We start from the raw sequence: 24,046 nt of genomic DNA on the forward strand, positions 1-24,046 counted from the left end.
AAACACTGTTGCAGAAGGGAGCAAGCGCAAGGCTGAATCCCCGAACAAGCATGCTGCAGCTCCTTCAAAGACGCAAAATAAGGACAAACCAGAGACACAGGCTCCTGGCCAACGCACAGATGCTCCTGATGATGCACCTGATTTTCCTCTCCCCATTGGAGAAGTGATCGGACTATTAGACGCCTGGATCCAAGATGGTGCAATCAAATTTCCATACGTCCCAACTGAGGAAGACATGAAAAATCCTCGTTACTCTTGATTCCACAGGTTCTTCAATCACCCAACAAGTAGCTGCAAAGTTTTGAAACGCATATTCAGAGAAAAGGATGAGTCAGGAGAACTTAACCTTGGAGCCGAAGGAGTACACAGAGATCCTCTTCCTGTCAGGACTTTCTCTATTTCTGAAGCACCAGTCAAGGAAGAAGTTCAGTCATTGATAGAGCATGTTTGCGAATTGATCTATCTATCAAAATCACAAAGAGGAGACATGTTCACAGCTTTGATTCCAGAAGTACCTCCTGAACCATCAGCCACCGACAAAGAAATGTATGACTGGGGACTGCTCACCACCGTACATATTAAAGGAAATGAATTCAAAAGAGCATTTGTTGATGTCGGCACCGCCGTCAACATCATCCCTTTGAAAACTCTCAGAGCTGCTGGCATTACTCGACAAGAGGCTACTCATGCTCCCATAGTAATCAGAGACCACAAAGGAATCTCCAGAGATGTATACGGCTTCATCATTCTCAAAGTCACGGAGAATTTGATCTGCACTGAGACCAAGTTTTACATAATTCGAGAAGATCCTGGATATGACATGATCCTAGGAAGAACTTGGATTCATGCTAGAATGGTAACTTCGACGCTTTCAACACACTCTGTCGCCGACAAAGACTTCAAGTCAGAAGAAGAAGTAGAGGACGCCCCACCGTTTGAGCATCTGGAGGAAGTAAAAACCTTGATGGGACTTACGCAAGAACCTGTGGAAAATCCACATACCTTTGTCAAAAGGTTTCAAGCTCAGGCAAGTCTTATTCCTCTTCATGCTCCAATATTACCAATGTTCAAATATGATACTTTGATTCAAGGACTTCTCCTTACAAATGATTTAGAAATTACCAAAAGTTATGAATGGATAACTTCACCTCACCAATATTATACCCAATGGTTGGGTTCTGAGCTTCTCCAAGTCGGTCATTCTATCAAGAGATTTATTGCTGAAGACCTGGCTAAGCACGACAGACAGTATGCTGGGTACTCTCCTCTACATGAATGTCCATACGTGCCACAAACATGGAATCAACAAAAGGTATTCAAGGCGCGAACTACTAAACCAAACAAATTCAAGGAAGGGGATTTGGTTTTCAAGACGGCTAAACGAGATCTCCACTCTGCAAGGAACACCAATTGGGAAGGACCATTTATGGTTGCTAAGTCCATAACTGGAGGATACTACAAATTGATCAACACAGATGGTAGAACCCTGCCAGTAATTCACGATAATCGGCTTAAGGCGTTTATCTGAAATTATTAGGCATTTGAGGTACTGGGCGTTTGAGCACTCATGGTGTCTGGATTCGGCATTTAGGATTTTCTTTCATTGTATTTCAATCCCTCCAAAACGTTTGCAATACTTGCAATCAGTATTTGAATTCAGCAATTTATCAGAAATTCAATTCACTTTACTTAAAGAAAATTTCTATCAAATCCAAAATCAAAGAAAATTCTCAGTCACAGACTCGACACCTGTCAAAGAATCAAAACCCAATTAAAATCTCACATCTCTCACAGTGTTCAATGTTCTTGATACTATGGAAAGGAAACTAAAGAAAGCCATCAAAGAAAGATTTCTTCTCTTCTTCCTCCTCCAAGACTTTCAAGGCTTCCTTTTCCGCCTCCAGCTTCCTGGTTAGTTCGGCAACTTCATTCATCTTCTTCAACATGGCATCACTGGTAGGGAAGGGAAAATCACCCTTTACTGCTTTCCTGATAACTTCAAGTCTTTGACGGAGCCACTTCAGATTGAAGCCAAGATCTTCAGCATTCTTCAAGTTGTACTCCCAATCAAAGAGTTCGTCTTGGGTAACAACATTTATGGATGTAATCCGGATATCATTTATAACACGCAATACTTGTCTCTTCAAGAAATAACTGTGTCCTGGATCCTGAGTAACAACAATGTGTCCATACATTTCCCACAGTTCCTTGTACATAGCAGCATATCCGATGGGAACACTAAATGCTCCAACAAGCTGGTGATATGGGAGTAACTCACCAAATTGAGTGTAGATGGTGGATTTTCGACAAAGGGCTAAAATCGTAAACTCATAATTATACGAAGCTCTGATTCAGCAATCAGTCGTAAGTATCGAGACACGACTCTCTCATCGAATTCTCAACGGAGAGTACTTTCTCTCAGAGTACATGTAGATATGTAGTCTCACGACTGGACAACGGCATATCTCATGAATACTAAACACTTTCAGTGATTATTTCTATATAGTATCACGAGATGGACGGCTCCTAGACAGCTTGCTCTGCTAGTATAGAGCGATAACGTCTTCAGGAACAAACAACGAGTTTACCCTGACTATATAAAGGATATGACTTACCAACAAGCTCATATCGGGATAATTAATGCTCCTAGACAGCTTGCTCTGCTAGTATAGAGCCACAAAGTTAATTATTCCTAATTACAATTGCTCCTATTCCATGGTCGAATCCACGACTGGTCCCATGTAATGGCAATAAACAATTTTTCCGATTCTATGATCGAATCCACAGCTTGATCTCATAGAATAACAATAATTATATTATCTCATTACTCCGATTTCATGATCGAATCCACAACTGGTCTCATAAATGGTAATAGATAAATCTTAATTACTCTGATTCTATGGTCGAATCTACGATCCCATGGAATGGTAATGTTCACTTTATTATTCTGAATTCATAGTCGAATCCTCAGCTGATCCTATGAATTAATAATAAACATCTTATTGCTCAGTTTTGTGAATTATTCTCCGAATTCCAAAATTAGTAATAAATAATCAACAACCGGGCGTCTGAGCTACCCGTAGTAAGCCCTGATTCAAATGGTGAAGGTGTATTCAACGACGATACACTAACAGTCACCGCACGAACGAGTATTTCAAAAATACAACGAAACGATGAACCTATGCAAAATAGAGAAGAAAATAATAAATAATTAAAAATATTGACCATGGTGCTGGGAGCACGGACACACGACCGACCGTGTCGTGGTTAATCCCACGCCAGTTTTATATTTTTAATGCATTTTTATTATTTTCCATGATTTGATGAAAATTCTCTCATTTTATCAAATCTCCTTCGTCTCGAGGAAACTCCTCGGTTTCATGGTACTTCCATAAATCCATAAAAAATAATATAAAATTAAGAAAAGGAGTGTGGGGCATGACCACTGGCCAACCGGCCATGCCTTGGTCCCAACCGGCCCCACACCTCACGGTTTCTTATTATTTTATTATTATTATTATTATTATTTCTCTAATTTCATGAAAAAACTCCTTGATTTCATGGTATTTTTCACAAGTCATCAAATAATAATAAAATAAAATAAATTATGAAAACTTGTGGGACCGGGCCTTGGACGCCCGACCATGCCCTAGCCGGTCCCACACGCCCCTTTGTTTTATTATTTTATTATTAGTTTTCCTTGAATTCATCAAATTCCTTGATTTCATGGTATTTTGCACAAATCATCAAATAATAATAAAATAAATTATGAAAACTTGTGGGACCGGGCCTTGGCCGGTCGGCCATGCCCTAGCCGGTCCCACACGCCCCTTTGTTTTATTTTTTTATTATTAGCTTTCCTAGAATTCATCAAATTCCTTGATTTAATGGTATTTCTCTCAAATTAGGAAAAATTCCCTTAAATCATCAAAAATACCTAAAAAATATTAAAAAATTATGAAAACTCGTGGGACCGGGCCCAAGCCGGCCGGCCATGCCTTCCACGGTCCCACACACCCTTTTTTTTATTATTTTAATATTTTTTGCTTCCTTGAACTCATGAAAGCTCCTTCAATTCATGGAAACTCCCTAAATTCATCAAATTTCTCAAAATTCATGAATTTTTCATAAAATCATCAAAAATATTATAAAATTAAGGAAAAGGCACCACGAGACCGTGGTCACGAATGGCCGACCATACCTTGACCACGGCGGTCCCATGCCTCCTCATTCCTTATTTTATAATTATTTTTCATCATCTCATGGTGTTTTCCTCAGTTTCGTCGAAACCCTAATTTTGGCATATTTTCTCGAATGAATGCTCAATTGCACGTCAGAAAATACCAAAATTCTCAGGACTGAGACGCGGACGCCTTGGGGACACAAGAATGCTATCTTGACCGACCAAGATTGTCTCTTTGGCTCACGGAAGCCGGTCCCATCAATTTTCACAGTTTTGACCTAATTTGCACAATTGCTCGTATTAGGTCCAAAACTCTTCCAAACACTTTGGATTTTCATGAAGTGATCTTCAGGTGGTCACGTGACAACCCAGGGCCGGTTTCATGACTCCATGGTCGGTCCCTCGTCTCGTCATAATTAATTAGGTTTTCTCACCTGAGGCTCATACGAGCATTTTTGAATAAATGATTAAGCCAGCATTTAATCATTCTTCCACCAACAAATCGTCAACTCTTAAGAAGTTCTTTGTATTTGCTCACGTGAGCATATGGACACTACATGGTTGATCCACGATCCCATGTAGTCGTTTCCTCCTTCATCTTATGGTTAAACTTTTGACGAACCATGAATTGATCATCAATTGATCAAATTAGGGTTTCTGAATCCAATGATCATCATTCCAGATTCCAACCTTAATAATTTTACGACGTCCTCATGGCCATTAATTCTATTAATTATGCTCGGTTCAACGACCAGTATTCTAATTAATATTTTTGGTGCGCTGCCGATAATCCATCAGATGAGCAACACATGCTCAGACGATCAAATATTCAACAATTCATCACATGAGCAACACTTGCTAAGATGATAAATATTTTCTCAAACCAAGGAATATTGGTTCAACAATCAATATTCAACGATCCATCGAATGAGAAACACTTGCTCACTTCATCGTAAGAATTATACCCCTGTCTAATGACATGTTCAATTCATGAGTTTCAGAACATCATGTTCGACACTCAGCAACTACATGGACTCGTCGTCCCATCAAACCACGAAGTCATCAATTGACTAAACCACGAGACGTCAATCGTGTCACTTGGGGGGATATCACTTAGGGTTTTGGTCTGGCGGTCTACGGCACGTGTGTTCAAACACACGATGGAATGTGAGCAAGTCGTGCAATCAGTTGAAGGAATTAACGAGGTAGTGGGTGGAAAATCGACCAAGTCTCCACACGTTGAGCAACTGGTTTCAAACACGATCTCCACTTCCCCACTCCTTGATTCCATCAACTGTCACACTTCATGGAATCATGGCGTCTACAATTCCAGCAATATAAATAAGTCTCTGAATCATGATTGAATCGGCATCATCAGTATCATCAATCTCACGTCAAACTGACAACACGAGATCATCAACTCATAAATTGAGCAACTACTCTCAATTGAGAAATTTCAATCACTCAGAGCTTATTGCATTCGGATTTCACGCACCCACAATCTTTGATTACCATCAATTCCACACATTTCTCAGCTTACCTCCTACAGATCAACCCATCCTCTCTTGTGACCGAATTTACTCTGGAACGGTCATTGTCTTGATTTAGGCCGGAGTACTACATATTGATCTCTCGAATCTAAAGCACCCCCTTTGCAGCGGTGCATCTGTGTGAGGTTTAACATTCACTCGGTTCGAGGAGTCTCCTCCGTACGGTCGTCTCCTCCGTACGGTCGTCTACTCAATTCCTTAAAAACCAGCAAATCGTTTTTCCCCATCTACATTGAGGATCAAAGGAAATCCCTGTAGTAGGATACTCGTGCACTATCATCTGGTTCTCATCAACTGGAGCAACATCGATAATCATAGAGACGATTTCAGAGGAAGTAGCTTCTGCTATTTCGGGTTCGGGTTCCACCGTCTAAGGCACAATTAGAGTTTCTTCTACCTCCACGGCATCAACGACCAGCAATTCATCATCTTGAGGCACATATATGGAAGTATTTTCATCAACAACTCCTGGATTTCCCAAACCATCATTACTAGATTCATGATTCCCAACTTCGTTGTTAGGCACCTAATGCGAAGATTACATGGGATTAGAATGATTCAAGGGGAGAAATCCAATACAATCATAAAATTAAGAGAGTAAGTGAACTACCATCATCTAAGTTCTTTATCATACATCTAATATGTGTACAAGTAGCATCAAAGTCATGAAACACGTTTTCAAAGAAACTCTGCTGAAGAAATTTTACACTGCCCTGTGTTCAATGACGAACTGGTAGCAACTGGTGTGGAGTCTAGAGTTGGGTTATATACCATTATCTTTGTATGGAAGTCCTCTACAACATGTCAAAATTTCATGACAATTGGATGAACGATCTAGGAGGTGTGATCAAAACATCCGGCAACATACAATCTGAAAAAGTTTTGAAAGTCTCCTGAAAGTTTACTATTTCGTCTTTTTCAGGCCCTAAACGTGCTCAAAACTTAAAAAGCTTCATTAAGAAAGCTTGGAAATTTTCCGGGATTGAATATGCATATGCAAATCATGAAAATCCGACTCCAGATGAATATTTTACGACGTTTTTTGGTAAAACACTAGGTTCTGAATTTTCTGACGACGAAGTTCGACCAAGTTTTTCGTATATACACATGCATTCTCATTCATTAATTCACAAATCAGCACTTTCATACTTCTATGAATAGGATTCAGGGTATATACTCACTTTGGGGGTCTCCGAAGTACTAAAGGAATTATGATTGTCAGTATTAACGATAAGGGGCTTATTACTTCTATTTGGCTCCGAATCTTTGGAAGTGCCTTCGTCTATATTCTCAGAGGAAGATCGAACATCATCACTTTCCACCTCCATGACGACATCCTCCTGGACATATTATCAAGTAGTTAGCATTTTTACATGAAACATTTATGTCTGATGGTAAAGGAAATTACTCACGGCGACTTCTTCTTCAACGTTCAAATCAGAAGTAGTCTGCCCAGCAGCAGAGAATCGAAGACCGTCAATACTAGACGGAGCAAAGTCCTGTGACCAAATAATAAATATTGGTTTTGAGATCCTGATAATGCGGATGGAAGAAGTCACAGCGGAGAAATATCAACAACTCACCAAAAAGGCGACTGGGGACTTTATGGTGTTGGGAAACAACTTGCAATTCTTGCTCCTGCCTTCTCCACCGTGGGAAATTGCCTCCGCCTCTGAGAAATTCACTTCAATTCGAGGTCTCACAACACGACCCTCCTGCAAAAGAAATTGATGTGATAATTAAAGACGATTATACGAGTTGTATGAGGAATATGCAAAAGAATACATACTGGTGAACCTCCTGGAGATGTCTTTCGCTTGTCACCACCAGAAATATTCCTTAGTCTGGGACGAGAGGCCATCATCTCAGAAGAAGGAGGATCTTTCACTAAAGGTTGGACGGACGTCACATAATCATTAAGATGCTCAAGCTGCTGATCCCATAATTCCATGTAGCCTGGAGTCACATACGTAGTTCGATCAGCACAAGGGAACCAATAAGAGCTCCCTTCATCATGTGTGTGATTTAAGCAAGTCTTAAGTTGTTCCACTGATGGTCTTCTCCTTCTGAAGGTCGGAACACATTGGTACATACCCATCTGACGGGCGGCTCTGTCAATGTTATACTCCTCCACCGAAAAATCTCCATACGTTGCTGATATTAGATGACCGGGAGTGCAACTCAGCATGAAAGATCTTTATCCATCGCTCAAATCAGCACCAGATTTCAAATACTTACTTTCTCCAGCATTGAAAGTCGTCAATTGAGAAACGTGAGGAGGAACCACCACCCAAGGACGAAAGTTGAACTCAGAATCGTCATCTAATACGTCAATGAATCGTGTCTTGGACTGAATTTGCTTCGTAGACCAGCGCATAATCCTAGCGTTGTCTTTCTCATGGAATATACGTCGAGCATCAGCAGAGTTCAGACTTTGTAAGACACTACGGAGAATGGGTGCATAGTTTCCGAAATGCTCCCACATCAGAGCTTGGAGAAACATCGTGTTGGCGCAGCATTCAATCTTCATGAAGCCGTTTGAAACACTGGAGTCGACGACTAAAGAGTCCAGGTTAGAATATAAAGAGCCCAAGAATAAGCTACCTAGCGGAAGTTGTTCACCTTGAGACAGCTTAATAGCGAAATGAATTACAAACGGCTTCAACAAGGTACCATCATCTTCAAACACATCCCTAGACAGCCATAAGCACAAGAAAGCAGCAATACACAACATACCGTCAGGTTCATCAAGAGGAACGTCTCGTGGCCACCAATGTGTCAACCAATGAGCGTAACAACCTTTACCAAAAACCTTGTTGATTCTCTCCATCTCAGCTGTTAAAGTTTTGGAAACTGCTTTCTCTTCCGCTGTCCAAAGTTCTTTAGGAAAGTTACCTGTAATTGGAAGATGCAATAAAGCAACTACATCTTCCAAGGTAATAGTGAACTCTCCCCAGCTGCATATAAACGTGTGAGTTGGGATGCACCAGCGAGCAAGAAGATATACAATACCTCGTGTGTCATGAAAGATATACAAATCTCCAGATGTTTGAACGGCCCTGGTAATTTCTGCTCTATCCAGCATAGCTCTACCACGAGGAAATCCTAGCATGTGTCTAGACCATCCCGAGAACTTTTCTAAGCGGCGTCGATAAAGCTTGAATTCAATCATTGAAGCCTGGAATAGTCCTCGTTCAAGACAGAACCGAATAGCAGCACGAGGAGTCACCAATTTGTTTTGTGTGACCATCCTGAGATTGATCAGAAGGCGATATACCGGGGACTTGAGACGATTTTTGGGCTCCGGAACTTCAAAGAATGTGTCATCTATGTTTGGGATATTCTTGACTCCAGGTGTTTCGTCTTCCTCACCAACGGAAGCCTCATCCGTGCATGTTTCCTCTATGTAGATATCATCATCTGCACACCTTTCATCTCTGGAAGCATCATTGGTTGGAGAATCATACATCCTCGCAAAGCTGCTGTGAAATCCACACAATGTTTCAATCATCCGTGAATTCAATAAGATGATGGAATCATGCAAATTAAAACGCCGGTGTCTACAAATGTTAAATCTTGAACTCTTACCTCTTTCAATTTCACTAACAATAGTGATTGCAATACAAGAGTTAACACACGAAATTATTTCGTTCCTTGAAACCTGCAGTAACGAACAAAACTTTATTAACCTTCAAAATTGATTTTCTCATAAAATCATATACATAATTTTCATAACGTGGACATTCACACAACTGAACTATGAAATTTACAATAAGACATGACTTCATTATAAATAAGTTGTCTAGTTTGAAGGTTACTCAAAACCCATGTCTTGATTTTACAAATCATAATTAATGCAATTTGTTCATATAAACTTTCAGAATTTATCTAATAAGAACAAATCCATGTGAATAAAATATGTCATCATGTTTCACATAAAATATGTCACGGCTACATATATATTAAAAAAAAATCTATTTTCCTTCGTATTAGTGTTTTATTAAAAAAAAAACAAAGGTTTATGCTAGTTTTGTGAAAGCTCACACCTATTGTGATAAAATACTAATTCTCATGAAAGCTCATAAATAAAGTTTTATCACTGGACATAAATTTACATACATAAAAATATATATGTCTATTTTCCTCGAACGAGCATTATCCTCTAAAACGGGGTTTATTTTGGTTTTTTGAAAGATCACATCTATTAAGGTAAAATCTTGGTTTACATGAAAGCTCATACACTAAGTTTTATCATTGGACCTAAGTCCACATATATAAAGAAATCTCTCATAAATCAGGGATTTTTATTAGTTTTCAAAACTAACGATCGAACGAACATACGTTTGATAAAACAAGGGTTTTTCTACAAAACTCACACCAACATATACACATGTATAGAATTTTAACATGGTGAAAGAATGAAAAACTCATGAAATCAGCAAACTATGAAAAAAAAAATCGACTCACCTGACGGTGCCGGCCGAAAACTGGCCGGACAGTGATCGGACGACGGCGGCGGCAACTCCGGCCGGAAAACTTCCTGTTCTCTGCTGCGACGTGAAGAGAGGGAGGAGGTGATGATGGTGGTCGGTCGTGAAAGAATAAAAAAAACAAAGGGATTAATTCCATTTTATACCTAATTTTATTTCCAAAACCTAATTCCTTAAGGATTTCCTTTTTGGGCCCGGCCCATGAATCCTATACCAACCAAAGTTCCACCATCGAATCAGCGGTTCTACATCAATATATGTTCACTGGATGATGTTCTATTATGCCACATAAGTTTCCGCTCAAACCATGGCTTGCTCATTCAGTCGAAATCCGGTAATATCTTATCTTTTGACCAAGTTCAATTACTCATTTTTGTCTGTACCTGGAAAATCACCATTCAATGCTGACTGAGGAACATGATTGTTCCTCACTAAGCAGGGGACTTAATGTAGATGGTGGATTTTCGAAAAAGGGTAGAATTGTAAAACTATACTCCAAATTCGGCAATCGGATGAGTATTGAGGCTCATGTCTCTCATCAAAGCATGAAAGCTCATGCCATAAAATCTCTGACTGAGAAGGTTGTCTCTCAGAGTACATGTAGATGTGTAGTCTCTCAGCTGAGGCCACAACACATCTCATGAATACTGAGCAATTTCAGTAATTACTCCGGATCTGGCAATCGGATGAGTATCGAGACTCATGTCTCTATGCATGAAAGCTAATGCCACCTCTGATGGAGAAAGTCTCTCAGAGAAGATGTAGATGTGTAGTCTTTCAGCTGAGGCCACGACACATCTCATACTGTATAGAATCAAAAGATTGGGCGGCTCCTAGACAGCATGTCTGCTAGTATAGAGCGACAACGTCTTCGGGATGTAACCAAGTTTTTCCCGACTATGCAAGAGGAATATGACACTCCAGCAAGTTCATATTGCTCAACCCTCAGATAATAATTGCTCTTAGACAGGAAGCCCTTCTAGTATAGAGCCAGCAATTAATTATCTTAAATCGTCTAAATATCCAGCAATATTCTACGAGCCATCGCCTGAATATCCAGCAATATTCTACGAGTCGTCAATCAATCGCTTGAATATCCAACAATATTACACGATTCCTCGTTATATTTCGTTATTTCAATATGTGGTTCTTCCCAACAGAATTCCACAGGTAAGTAATAAATATTCAACGAAACAGGTATCTGAGCATCGAATAAGCCCTGACAAAAATGGTTCAAGTGTAATTAGCGGATAATGCACAGACCATCATTTTGAATGCACGAACGAGCATTTCAAAAATACGAACGAACGAGGAACCTATGCAAAATTGGAAGGGAAAATAATAATAATAAAATATTAAGCAAAAGCGTCAGGGGACTAGGCTCACCAGCCGGCCAGTCATGCCGTGACTAGTCCCGAGCCCAATTTTATATTTTATCATATTTTTACTATCTTCACGATCTCATGAAAATCCTCTTGTTCGAGCAAATTTCCTTTATTTCAAAGAAATTATCTAAATCACATGATTTTATCAAAAATAATAAAATTAGGGAAAGGTGTCGCAGGACCGAGCACTAGCCGGCAATGTCTTGGCCGTGGCCGTTCCCACACCTCACGTCCCATTATTTTATTATTCCTTCTCAAATTATGAAAATTCCTTGATTTTATGAATTTTCCCTAAAATCATTAAAATTACCTAATTTCATGTATTTTTTTTATCTAAATCACATGATTTTATCAAAAATCATAAAATTAGGGAAAGGTGTCGAGGGACCGAGCACCTGCCGACCATGTCTTGGCCGTGGTCGGTCCCACACCTCAGTCCCATTATTTTATTATTTCTTCTCAAATTATGAAAATTCCTTGATTTTATGAATTTTCCCTAAAATCATGAAAATTACCTAATTTCATGTACTTTTTATCTAAACCACATGATTTTATCAAAAATAATAAAATTAGCGAAAGGTGTCGCGGGACCGCCGGCCGGCCGGTCATGCCTTGTCCGTGGCCGGTCCTACACCTCACGTCCCATTATTTTATTATTCCTTCCCAAATTATTAAAATTCCTTGATTTTATGAATTTTCCCTAAAATTACTTAATTTCATGTATTTTCTCTAAAATGTGGAAAATATTAAAAAAATTAGGAAAACTTGTGGGAACGAGCTCTAGCCGGCCGGCACCACATGCCCATTATTTTATTATTATTTGGTGTTTTGTTCCCTGATTTCATGTAAACTCCCTGATTTCAACAAATCCCTTTGATTTTATGAAAATTATCTAAAATCATCAAAATTACATAAAATTGGGAAGAGTGCCTTGGGACCCGCGCCCATTGGCCGGCCGACCATGCCACGACCATTGTCGGTCCCACACTCCCATTCCCTATTTTATATTTTAATTTATGTCTCTCATCTTATGGAAGTTCCCTAATTTCGCCAAACTCTCCAGTTTTCATGGAATTTCCCTTAAATCAGAGAAAAATACATAAAATCACATAAAACTGGGAAAAGCATGTGGGACCGCGTGTCAGCCGGCAGGCCATGCCCTAGCCGTGTCCAGTCCCACACCTTGTGATTCCTTGTTTATTTATTATTTTCATCATCTCATGTATTTTTCCCAGTTTCAGCAAAACCATGGATTTTTCATATTTTTTTCCAAATGTTGCTCAAACGTGCACCAGAAAATATCAAAATTCTCAGGACTGAAGCACGGACATCATGGTGACACGGGCACATCCCCTTGACCGACCAAGGGTGACTTGAGGCTTGCAAACAGCTGGTCCCGCGTGCTTTAATGATTTTAACCTAATTTGCTCAGCTGCTCATATTAGGTTCAAACTCTTTACAAACAATTGGAAGTTTGCTCAAATGACCATCTATTGGTCCCACGGCCATCAAGATCCGGTCCCATGACCTCTTGGACGGTCTATCATATTTTCCATAAAACCAGGTTTTATGATTTGTCGCTCACACGAGCAGTATTTCAGTAAATGATTAAACCAACATTTAATCATTCTTTCACCAACTGGTCCTCAAGAGACTTTGGTATTTTTGCTCATTCGAGCATCTGGGCGTTATATGGTGAACCCGTCATCCCATGTAACCGTTTTTATGTGATTTGCAATAAATAATTATCTCGGTAAAATTAGGGTTTTGAATCCAGAGCTCTGCAGAAACGCAATTCTAAGCAGATTCGAACAGTCTGATAATTTTATGTTGATTCCATGATTTACATTCGTATTTATTTTGCTCGACCCAGCAGTCAGTAACTTAAATTAATATTTTACTTGGTCCAGATACCAACAATTCATTAAAAGAGCGATATTTGCTCGAACTAGCAATATTCGCTCGAACCGACAATATTTACTCAATTAGCAATATTCGCTCGGACTAGCAATATTTGCAAAAACCGGAGAATGTTGGTTCAACTATCAATATTCAACAATTTAGCAACACAGTTTTGCTCGTCTTAGGTTATGATGATACCTCGTCTCAGCAGACACGTTAAATTCATGAGTTTCGAAACATTTAGTCACTCATGTTCAACTCAACGCTACATGGACTCATCGTCCCATAAAGTCAGCAACTGACTCCAAAATCACGAGATTTCAATCCTGTCACATGGGGGGATATTAACTAGGGTTTTGGTCTGGCGGTCTATAGCATGTGTGTTCACCCACGATGAGAATGTGAGGAAGTCGTGCAATCAGTTGGAAGAGTCATGAAAGTAGTGGGTGGAAAGTTAACCAAGTCTCCGCACGATGAGTAATTGGTTTTAACATGATTTCCCCATTTCCCATCCTCTGAATCCAGCAACTGTCACACTTCATGGGATCAAGGTGTTTTCAACTACGACATTATAAAATGTCTCTGGATCCTGATTGAAAAGACAGAAGTTTTCGAACATTCGAACAACATTCGGCAAAACGAGCAATTTCTCATCAAAAGTTCATACAGACAATCTTTCGTCTACACGAACTCACAGAAATTACTCTAAATTGAGCAAAATTCAATCATTCAGAGCATTTTCACGCTGAATTCACAACATACCTACAATCTCAGATCACCATTTATCTCACGCATTTCTCAGCTTCCCTCCTACAGATCAACCCATCCTCTCTTGTGACCGAATTGAATCTGGAACGGCCATTGTTCTTGGTTTAGGTCGGGGACTTACAGATTGATCTCTTGAACTTAAAGCACTCCCTTCTTGCAGTGCATCTGTGTGAGGTTCAACATTTTTATCGGTTCAAGGAGTCTCCACACGGTCAACTCTTCAATTCTGTAAAAGTCAGCAAATCTTTTTCCCCACTCACATATGGATCATCAGTCGTGTTTTCCGCCTTCCTTTTTCTTGAAGAAGCAATTCCTTCACACAAATACACATTAACTGCTTCTACATCATCTCTTTTCGTGGTACCTCTAGTTATAGGGGCCATGAGACTGTATCTTTAGAAAAGAAGGTAAAGAACAGTGATGTTCATAAATGAACATAAATAGACTTCAGGATAGAAAAAACCTAAAGGACCTTGAAAAAGACTCCACGGTTCATGATCCATTGTCAATCTTAACAATAAAATATTTACTTGCTCAATATGGAACACAAAAATCAATAACATATTTACAAGACTTGAATCAACCTTGAAGTAATCCTTATTTTTCAAGTCCAAAATAAGGATATGATTTATTACTATGGTTTAGATAGTAATAGAGTGAACAGAGTGTTCACATCTTGTGTCACCGGGTGATATTTCAAGGTTTGTTGAGTAAACGGGCTTACCTCGTCTTTCTCTGATTCTTTTGGATTTCTTCTTGTACCTAGACGTCTCTGACTGCTTCTCTATAGTCAGATTCATCGTTTGCATGTCATCTTGAAGTAATTCTTTTACAGTTCCTCTTGAATCTCCAACACTTACTCTGGACATGGCTTGTACTTCCACAAAAAGAGAAGAGCAAAGAGGATTTTCTTTGTATATTTAATACTTGTTTATCACAACGCTCAGGTTTAATTGATCCAAAGCTGGTTGGAATAATCGAGTTTGTTGTGCTTACAGTCTTTCTTTTGAACCTTAAACCTTGTGTGTTTCCAAAAGCCTTTTGACCAAATAACATTGCTGAAATTTTGTCTGAGCTTCCTGACAACCTTTGCAGGTCACACTTGAGAGAATTGATCACTTTTTCCCTTTAATAATAGGGTTCTGGTGAACTCATCATTAAGACAGTCATTCTCAAGAGATTTCACCTGTAGTAATGACTCAAGTTTATTTAACAATTCTTTTAGTTGAATATTTTCCTGGTGAGTTTCTTCAAACTTATTTAGAAATTCTAGGATCTCAGTCTCGGATTCGCATTCCAAACTGGAGTTTGAATCACAAGAAACTTCTGCCGAAAAGGATGAACTTTCCGTGCACACTGCAGTAGTATGTAACCCATTGTGACACTGAGATTTTTCTTGACTTGAATCATCAGAAGCAATAGAGAGAGAATACAATCTCTCCCATCTTTTGCTTTTCATTACCATATCCTTGATCTTTTGTGTTATCAGTGATTTATTAAAATCAACATGACTAGAACATCATTCATCAGCCCATGACAAATTAGAGGCTTCGCTTGGAACGATTACAGTATTGAATGCAGAAGTTCCAACTGTACTATGATCAACATCAAGTAATTTAATATTTCCCACAAGAGTACTTCTGTAAAGAGTATCAAAGTTATTTCCTTCAACGATGGCATCCTTCTTAGAATCGTATCTAGATGGCAGCGATCTGAGAATTTTCATCACAATGTCCTTTTCAGGAATAGTCTTACCCAATGCAAAAGATGCATTAACAATTTCAGACACTTTGTGATTAAACTCATCAAATGAATCTTCATCTGCCATACGAAGGTTTTCCCAATCGGATTAAGGTTTTGAAACCTAGCTTCATGTTCACTAGTATTTCCTTCAAATACGGTTTCTAAGATATCACAAGCATATTTAGACCTAGTGCACGTTGTCACATGGTGCTGAAGATCTGGGGTAATGCCATGTATGATGGCATTCAAACCGTCGGAGTTTTACTTTGCATCAAGTACCGCGGCAGCATTGTATTCACCAATGTTCTTTGAAACGGCTGCATTACCTAGTGCCACAACGGGAGCATCAGAGCCATTAATTACATAATCTCATGATTGAAAATCACGCGCTTGAAGAAAGGCACACATAGCAATTTTCTACCACAAGTAATTTGAGCCATCGAAGACTGGTGGTACGTTTATAGAGATAGCACCTTTGTCCATATCAGATCTCTACAAACACAGACTTTTAAGGTATTTAACGTGTTTGCCATCTATGATACCAATTGAAAATGCGGGGGTCTAACAACGACACCCAACAATTCGTTTGGCAATCTGAGCGGACTTACTCCATTATACTTTCTAGAGAATCAACTAGACAGTCATACTCAATCTAGAGTAAAGTATATCAAAGAGTTTAATATCTCTAACTCTTAATTCAATCCCCAATCAGCAAATAGAAATCTTCGAGCCCGATTGAATAAGAGGAATAATTTGAACGGTACCAAAGACCAATGTTCAAGTGTCAATCAATGTAAATCAACAACCCAAGGTTGGATATTCTAATTGATTGATCTTAACGCACAACCTGTGATATTTCAATTATATAACAAAATATAATGCGGAAAAGAAATAACACTGACACCAGAATTTTGTTAACGAGGAAACCGCAAATGCAGAAAAACCCCGGGACCTAGTCCATATTGAACACCACACTGTATTAAGATGCTACAGACACTAGCCTACTACCAATTAACATCAGACTGGACTGTAGTTGAACTCTAATCAATCTCACACTGATTCAAGGTACAGTTGCGCTCCTTACATCTTTGATCCCAGCAGGATATTACGCACTTTATGGGTGAAAACTATTTCTGCTGGTTTGGGTAATTTTAGGTGTGTGGGTAAAATACCCGACGACCACGTGTCAACATCCCAAGGGATGAATACATGGTAAGATGAGGAGGTTGGAACACTGAATGATCCTCTGAAAAGAAGGGTTTGTCTCAGTCGAGGCAACTGCACAAGCGCCACATGAATGACGCGTGTGTATAAAGGTCTAATCTGCTCAGACGGCCAAGTCTAAAAAGAAAGATCGAATTAATGAAGGATAAGAACGAGACTTGGGTAGTTGAGCATCGTGACGGAAGACTCGGACGATCTATACTACGACCCAGAAGCGATGGAGCAAGAGGTTCTCCATAGAAGGGAAACACAATCCAAGAGAGAGCGAGACAACTCGAAGGGAGGACCAAGTATTCCATCGCGAGGGACGGTATAGAACGAGTCCGAGGGAGCCAGGACGATGGAAGACAGCTCACCCAACTCGGACGATCAAGCGACCACGAGTTTATTCTGTCTATAAATAACAGTCCATGTACCAGGAGATGGACAACTTATGTAATCTTAGATGGTCTTTCTACAGTATATTCCTGAGAGAGATTTAGATAGAGAGAAAGTGATAAATCTAGAAGAGATCTGTAACACTTTCAAGGGTAAGACCTTATAATCAATAAGAAAACATCTTCTTCTCCGTGGATGTAGGTCTTCATGGCCGAACCACGTTATATGCTTGTGTCAATCTTTACATTTCATGCTATTTACATCTTGTTCATGTTGAATCTTGTATGTTTAAGTAGTTTTTAGTCTTTAATCTTACTTGGGTGTAGTAGTCAGAAAATATGCAGCTACATTTTGGCGCTAGAAATAGGGAGGTATGAAGATCTAATCTACCTCCCTAACAACATCTCTATATTATTTTCATAATCTCTGTAAGAGAAGTGTTTTCACACTACAAAGTAGATTTCTGTTAAGATGAATGAGTAGAGCTCGGACTCAAAAATGATCTTCATGATCTGATAAGTCTAGAAGAACCTCAAGATCAACAGACCTACGTTTTTTCACTAACTTTCTTTAAGATTTCTTGTTATTTTTAAGATTTTTAAAGTCTTCCTCAAATAGCTCGGGAGAGTTGTAGATCAGAGTAAATATGAAGTTTTAAATGCTTCGGTGCTTAAACGATCTCCTCCATGAAAGAGCTGGGAAGAGATGCTAGTCAGTAGGCCACATAAGGAAGCAATCACCTTATGAGAGTTGAAAAAGACGAAATTTTCATGATGTTCATCATCAAACTCACCATAATCTTGGAATCTCCTTCTTAAAAATTTAAATTTAAGTCAAGGGGAGGATCTAATGAGTATATAATCAGTCATCAAACTCAAAGTTTGTTTGAAATCATAAGTTAAAAGATGATGAGATATATTTCCTAGAATGGGAAAACGTACTCAATCGTCATAATTAGATTCTTTCCCCATAGGGGTATGGCGTGATGAAGGAGATATTTCCTCGAAAAGAGGGGACTGGAAAAACACCTTTTCTCCATCATCAATACCTCATGCAAAGAGGAAATGTTTTGACATTTTCATATGTCTCCAAAATCTACTGCAAAGTCTTCCTGTACTAAATTGTCCAGTCTGAACTATGACTTAGTAATTGCATGTGACCTGCAAATTTAGGGTCCCAATTTTCTAAAAGAAAAGACAAATTAAGCATTATTGCATATGTTGCAGGGAAGGTAATGGTGACACGACGATCTACTCGTGCGATCCAAGGAGAAAATGGTGGAGCCCAAACAGAAGGACTCGACGACATGGAGCCAGGCGAGGCTTTGATCCCAGACGAGGGACAACCCGATGACCAATATCGGGAAGGAATAACTAATAATTCTAGCTCCAAAAGCGAGGGAAACCCCTTCGAGAAGCGTGATGATATTCATCTTACTCAGCCAGGAGGGTTGAGCCGCTTTCCGAGACAAACAACAAACGGTGAGGCCAAGAAGGACAGCCCTTCACACCTCGCCGATGCTAATGCTGCTATCGCAGCCATCCTGAAAACCCAAGAGGCCCAGGATAAGAAAATGATGAAATTAGAAAGGCGTAATAAAAAGATGAAACAGAGAAATGATGAGTGCTAAAAAGTGCATATTTCTATATATTTGTTGGCAATTAACTCATCTTTTGTGCTCTAATTCTCCATTTTATCCCATATTCTGTATTTTCATTGTTTTCAAGAATAAATACTTTTCTTAATTAATTTTGTATTTTTAGGTTCTAAATAAATTTTGGATGGAATTACGGAGCGAAAAGAGCAGAAAAATGGTGGAAGCCGATAGGAATCACGCAAGGAAGCCGCGAGGAATGTTGTGCACAAGACCAAAAGGCTAGAAATGGGCTTAACAAGGAAGAATTGTTCTTAAAAAAGATATGGACTTGGCATACCCAAGGCCCAAAACCCTTACCCAAACTCATTTCCAATATCCATAGCCCACTTCTCCTGTAGCCGTCAGATTGGATCATCTCAGCATCCTACGGTCGCCTCATCGTCGTGCATCAAAATCTGAAGATCCTGCTTCACACTACAGCACATAACTCTAATCTGCGCCGTTAATTTTGATGTATTATACATCCAACGGTCGCTACAAGCTCCCTTCTATCTCGCCGTCAGATTGATCTATTAATTCCACATCCAACGGCTGAGTTTCGCAAATCATCAAGCTTGATATCCCCGCCACACACCCAACCATTTAATACCTATACCCATCAACCAAACACTCCCCTCCTTCTTCTCCATCGACTTCACCTCCCTCACCCCCGTCTGCAGAACCACTCCCCATTGCCTGCACCACCATCATCACCTCCACCACCTTTCTCAACCACTCCACAACCAAACCAACTACAACCCATCTCCTTTCCCATCATTTCCCTACCTCTCTACCTATCTATTTCATCAATCTCTCTTCTTTTCTTTCTCTGAAACCCTAGGAGAGAAATTGATGAATTAGGTCGAGTTAGAAAAGCAATTGGAAGGCTTGGAGAGGAGCAGGAGAGTCAGAAGAAGAATGAGTCGACGCATGGAGTAGTTATCATTCCATCAAATTAGGTAAATCAATAACCCTAATTTCTCTGATTTGGGGGAAAATTATTGTAACCCTGATTGAGTGCTTGTAACTATAAATAGATGTTGTAGGTGTGTGTAAAAGATATGCCTAGGCTAGCCAGTGCTTCACCCAAGAGGACTGGAACAGCAAGTGCCTCAAGGGTTAGTTCTTAGTTTAAATTATTTTGTAAATTTCAATTGTATTTGTCCCATCCATGCTCTGATCTTGTTGTGCTTGAACTGTCTAGGATTGAATATCCTTTTAGGTTGTTAAAACACTAAGCAAGCTTCTCTGCGGGTAGTTGCAGTGTGAGAGCCCCAACTACTACTAGGATTAGATTCATCTTAGTGTTCTTAGTAATCTTTCTAGACCAACCCTTAGATGAACAGCCGGCTTTGAACCGCAACTGTCATCTATTTAATCAGTGAGCCTAGAAGCTCACTGATAACTAACAAGGGATAAGAACATAGTTGGAGGACTTAGCTTAGGTGGAGAGGGGAATCCAAACCCTAGTTTCCAAAACTCACTTTCATCCAAAAATGCATCACTGTTTAGTTTGATCAATATTTGATGTTTCATGTCCTGTTAGTGTCTTGTTTAATTCTGTCAGTTCAATTCACTGTTAGTTTTCATATCCTTGTTTAGTTAGGTAATTTAGTTTAGAGAATTAGCTTAGGAAACTTCAACTCACACCCTAGTCCCTGTGGATTCGACCCGTATTTGCACAATCTACAATCGACACCGTGCACTTGCGGTTAACAAGTAGGCTTCTTCTTATTCTCTTATTTTACACACATTCCCAAGCTTACCAAGTTTTTGGCGCCGTTGCCGGGGACTGGTGCTGTGTAGTTGAAAAAAAAAATTGCTCTTGCTTTTCTGTTTTCAACCTGCTGTAACTTAGTGTAGATTAATGTAGCTGTAGTTTTGTATCTTAGTACCACCTGTAGTGTAACTTAGTGTAGCTTTAATGTTGCTGTTTTAGTGTAGCTGTAATTTTGTATCTTTAGTTGTAACTTAGTTTTCATCTTCATCTTCATATTTGCATCATCTTGCATTGCATTTGCATCTTGCACTGCATATTCATTATTGCATTCTTCCCTTGCTTCTGCCTCACTTTTCTTCAAAGAGACTGATCATCTCTGTTGAGTGCAGGTACCATTGGGCTTGCCACCTTGATGCTGGCATGTTGCTGCCTGACTTGTTGTTGTGGCTAGTTGTGCTGCTTTCCCTTGTTGCATATGCTGCTATCTTCTCCATCTCTGTTGATGTGCCTCCTGTTCTGTGAGCTGGTGCTGTGGGCTGACTGTTGCTACCCACTGAAGCCTGCTGCTGGGCTGAACTTGCTGTTGTGAACCAAGCCCAACTGGGCTGTGCAACTAAAACAGAACAGCTGGGCTGTGCTACAAGAGTAAGCCTAAACTGTGGGCTTGTGTAAAATTTTCTGGGTTTGTAAATTAGATTGAACTGAACTGTGGGCTTGACCCAAACAAAAGTTGACAACCATTTTCAAACCCAGTTGCACTTCTTTTTGGGCTGTGTAAATTATAAAAGTGATTATGGGCTTGTGAATTGGACTGTGGACTTAGTTACATTTTGGGCCTCAAACTGAAATCTTTTTAAACTGTGGGCTTCAACCATTTGTGGGCTTAGACTCAACTGAACTTTAAACCCCTACATTGTGAGCTTAGACCCAGACCAAAAATTTGAAAAACGTTTTAAAGTTTTAAAACCCAGCTGGGCCTCGCATTCCAGTTAACTACTAGCCCAAAAAACCCAACTGTTTCTGAACTCTGGGCTTGTTTCTGAACTGTGGGCCTGAACCAAACTTCGAGTGGGCCAAACTTTCAAAATTCCAAAAAACCAACGGTGAGATTTACTCACCAACAATGGGCCTAAGAATCAAAGTTTTTAAAACAAATTTGGGCTCCAAAAACAACCCTTCTGGGCTCCTGAACCCAAACAGTTGGACCTCTTCTTTTTCAAAACCTTTTGCTGGGCTCAATTCAAACTAATTCGTTGGGCTTCACTTCACACAAGTTGTGGGCTGTTTTCAAATTTCTAGTGGGCTGTGCATTCTTCCACCAATGTGGGCTTGCTCCCGATTTTAAAACCAAATTTTTCTTTTCAAAACCCATTAAAAACCAAATGTTTTTATCCCACAAAAACCAAAGTTTTCCAAATGTTTCCCTAAAAACCAAAATTTTTCTTTTTCCCATCAAAACCAAATGTCTTCCGACAAAACCAATTTTTTCCCAAAAAGTCCAATCCCATTAAAAACCAAATTTTCTTGTATAGAATCTAGTAGATAGTTTCTTAGTTAAATCGTTTTGTTTCTTTTGTAAATATTTTGCTAATCCAATGTGACTCTTAACTGAAATATGTTGGATTTTTGCCTTAAATAACGGAGTTCTAATTTTGCTTTCGCCGTCAAATCGGGTATTCTCTTTCCTTTTTCTCTACTCAGCATAATCCTCTTCGTATGTTATAATTCTTTTCATATTTTGGCACATTGAGGATAATGTTTAGTTTAGGTTTGGGGGTATGGTATAGATACCACGATCACATGCTATAATTGAAAACTGAACTCTTTCTTTTTGTTAAAAAAAAAATGAAAAGAATGAAAAAATCAAAATAAAGAATTAAAAAATTGAAAAAAAAAAACATAAAAATGGAGCTCATTTACCTTGAAATGTTGACTCTTGTGCATGTATGTAAACATAAGGATTCTTAGTCTAGATATTTAGGCACCCTGATTCTAGCACAATTCACATGTGATAAGAAACTTGCACACGCACAATCTACCAATACATGTGCCTCGATCTTCGAGGTGTTCTATCGGAAGTCACGATTGCCAATCACTTTAGAATACTGAACGAAACTTGACTATATTGTTCTTTGGTTGGTTGGGATAGAAGGTGGAGGTTACATTAAGAAAAACAACCATCGAATTTAACTTGGTCCATCAAAAAGGGCTACCTCTTGCTAAGAGTCATGTAATTTTTTGTTTCCTTTTGTATATGTATCAAAAGTATTGCTTGTTAAAAAAAAGATGTATATATTAAGAAAAATATCAAAAATCAAAAAAAATCAAAAAAAAAATAATCAAGTATTTATCAATTCCATCCTCTCTTGTTCCAAAAATAAAAGAGAGTAGTCAATGTAAATAAGAGTCATGTAAAGAGTCATCTTTTATTGTTTTATTGTAATAAGAAAGGAAGGGTGTATGCCATTGATGTACAACGCGAGTAATTGTGAAATACCTCCAACTCATTCACAATTCTCGTAAAGTCCGGACAGCTAGCTAGATTTCGACCTCAGTTCTTAGCCTGAGAAACTATCTCTTGGTGATTAGTAGTCATAACATCCGATCTTTCGTTACACATGTGTAGATACACTTTACACTCTTATCACATGTCTTTAGTTGTTATCAGTGCTAGGATTGTGCCTTTGATAGCTAGATTGACATCTCCATTTTGCTGTGAGCTTCTACTGTCTTGCACATGTCACATTTGATGGAATCTGAGCTTATATTTTGTCCTAGAACTTTGTAGGTACGTTCTAAGCAAACCTTCACGAGACTTCAACTCGTCCACTAGGGACACTTAGTGGTTTAAAAGGCTTAGTGCATACGCTAAATGCATTCGAGAGACCAGCGACAGTGGTATAGGTAGGATTTCCTTAGTTTTGTTTTACTTGAGGACAAGTAAAATTAAGGTTTGGGGGTATTTGATGAGTGCTAAAAAGTGTATATTTCTATATATTTTTGTTGGCAATTAACTTATCTTTTGTGCTCTAATTCTCCATTTTATCCCATATTCTGTATTTTCATT

The sequence above is a fragment of the Papaver somniferum genome, unplaced genomic scaffold, assembly GCF_003573695.1.
Source record: "Papaver somniferum cultivar HN1 unplaced genomic scaffold, ASM357369v1 unplaced-scaffold_125, whole genome shotgun sequence".
Taxonomy (NCBI): Eukaryota; Viridiplantae; Streptophyta; class Magnoliopsida; order Ranunculales; family Papaveraceae; genus Papaver; species Papaver somniferum.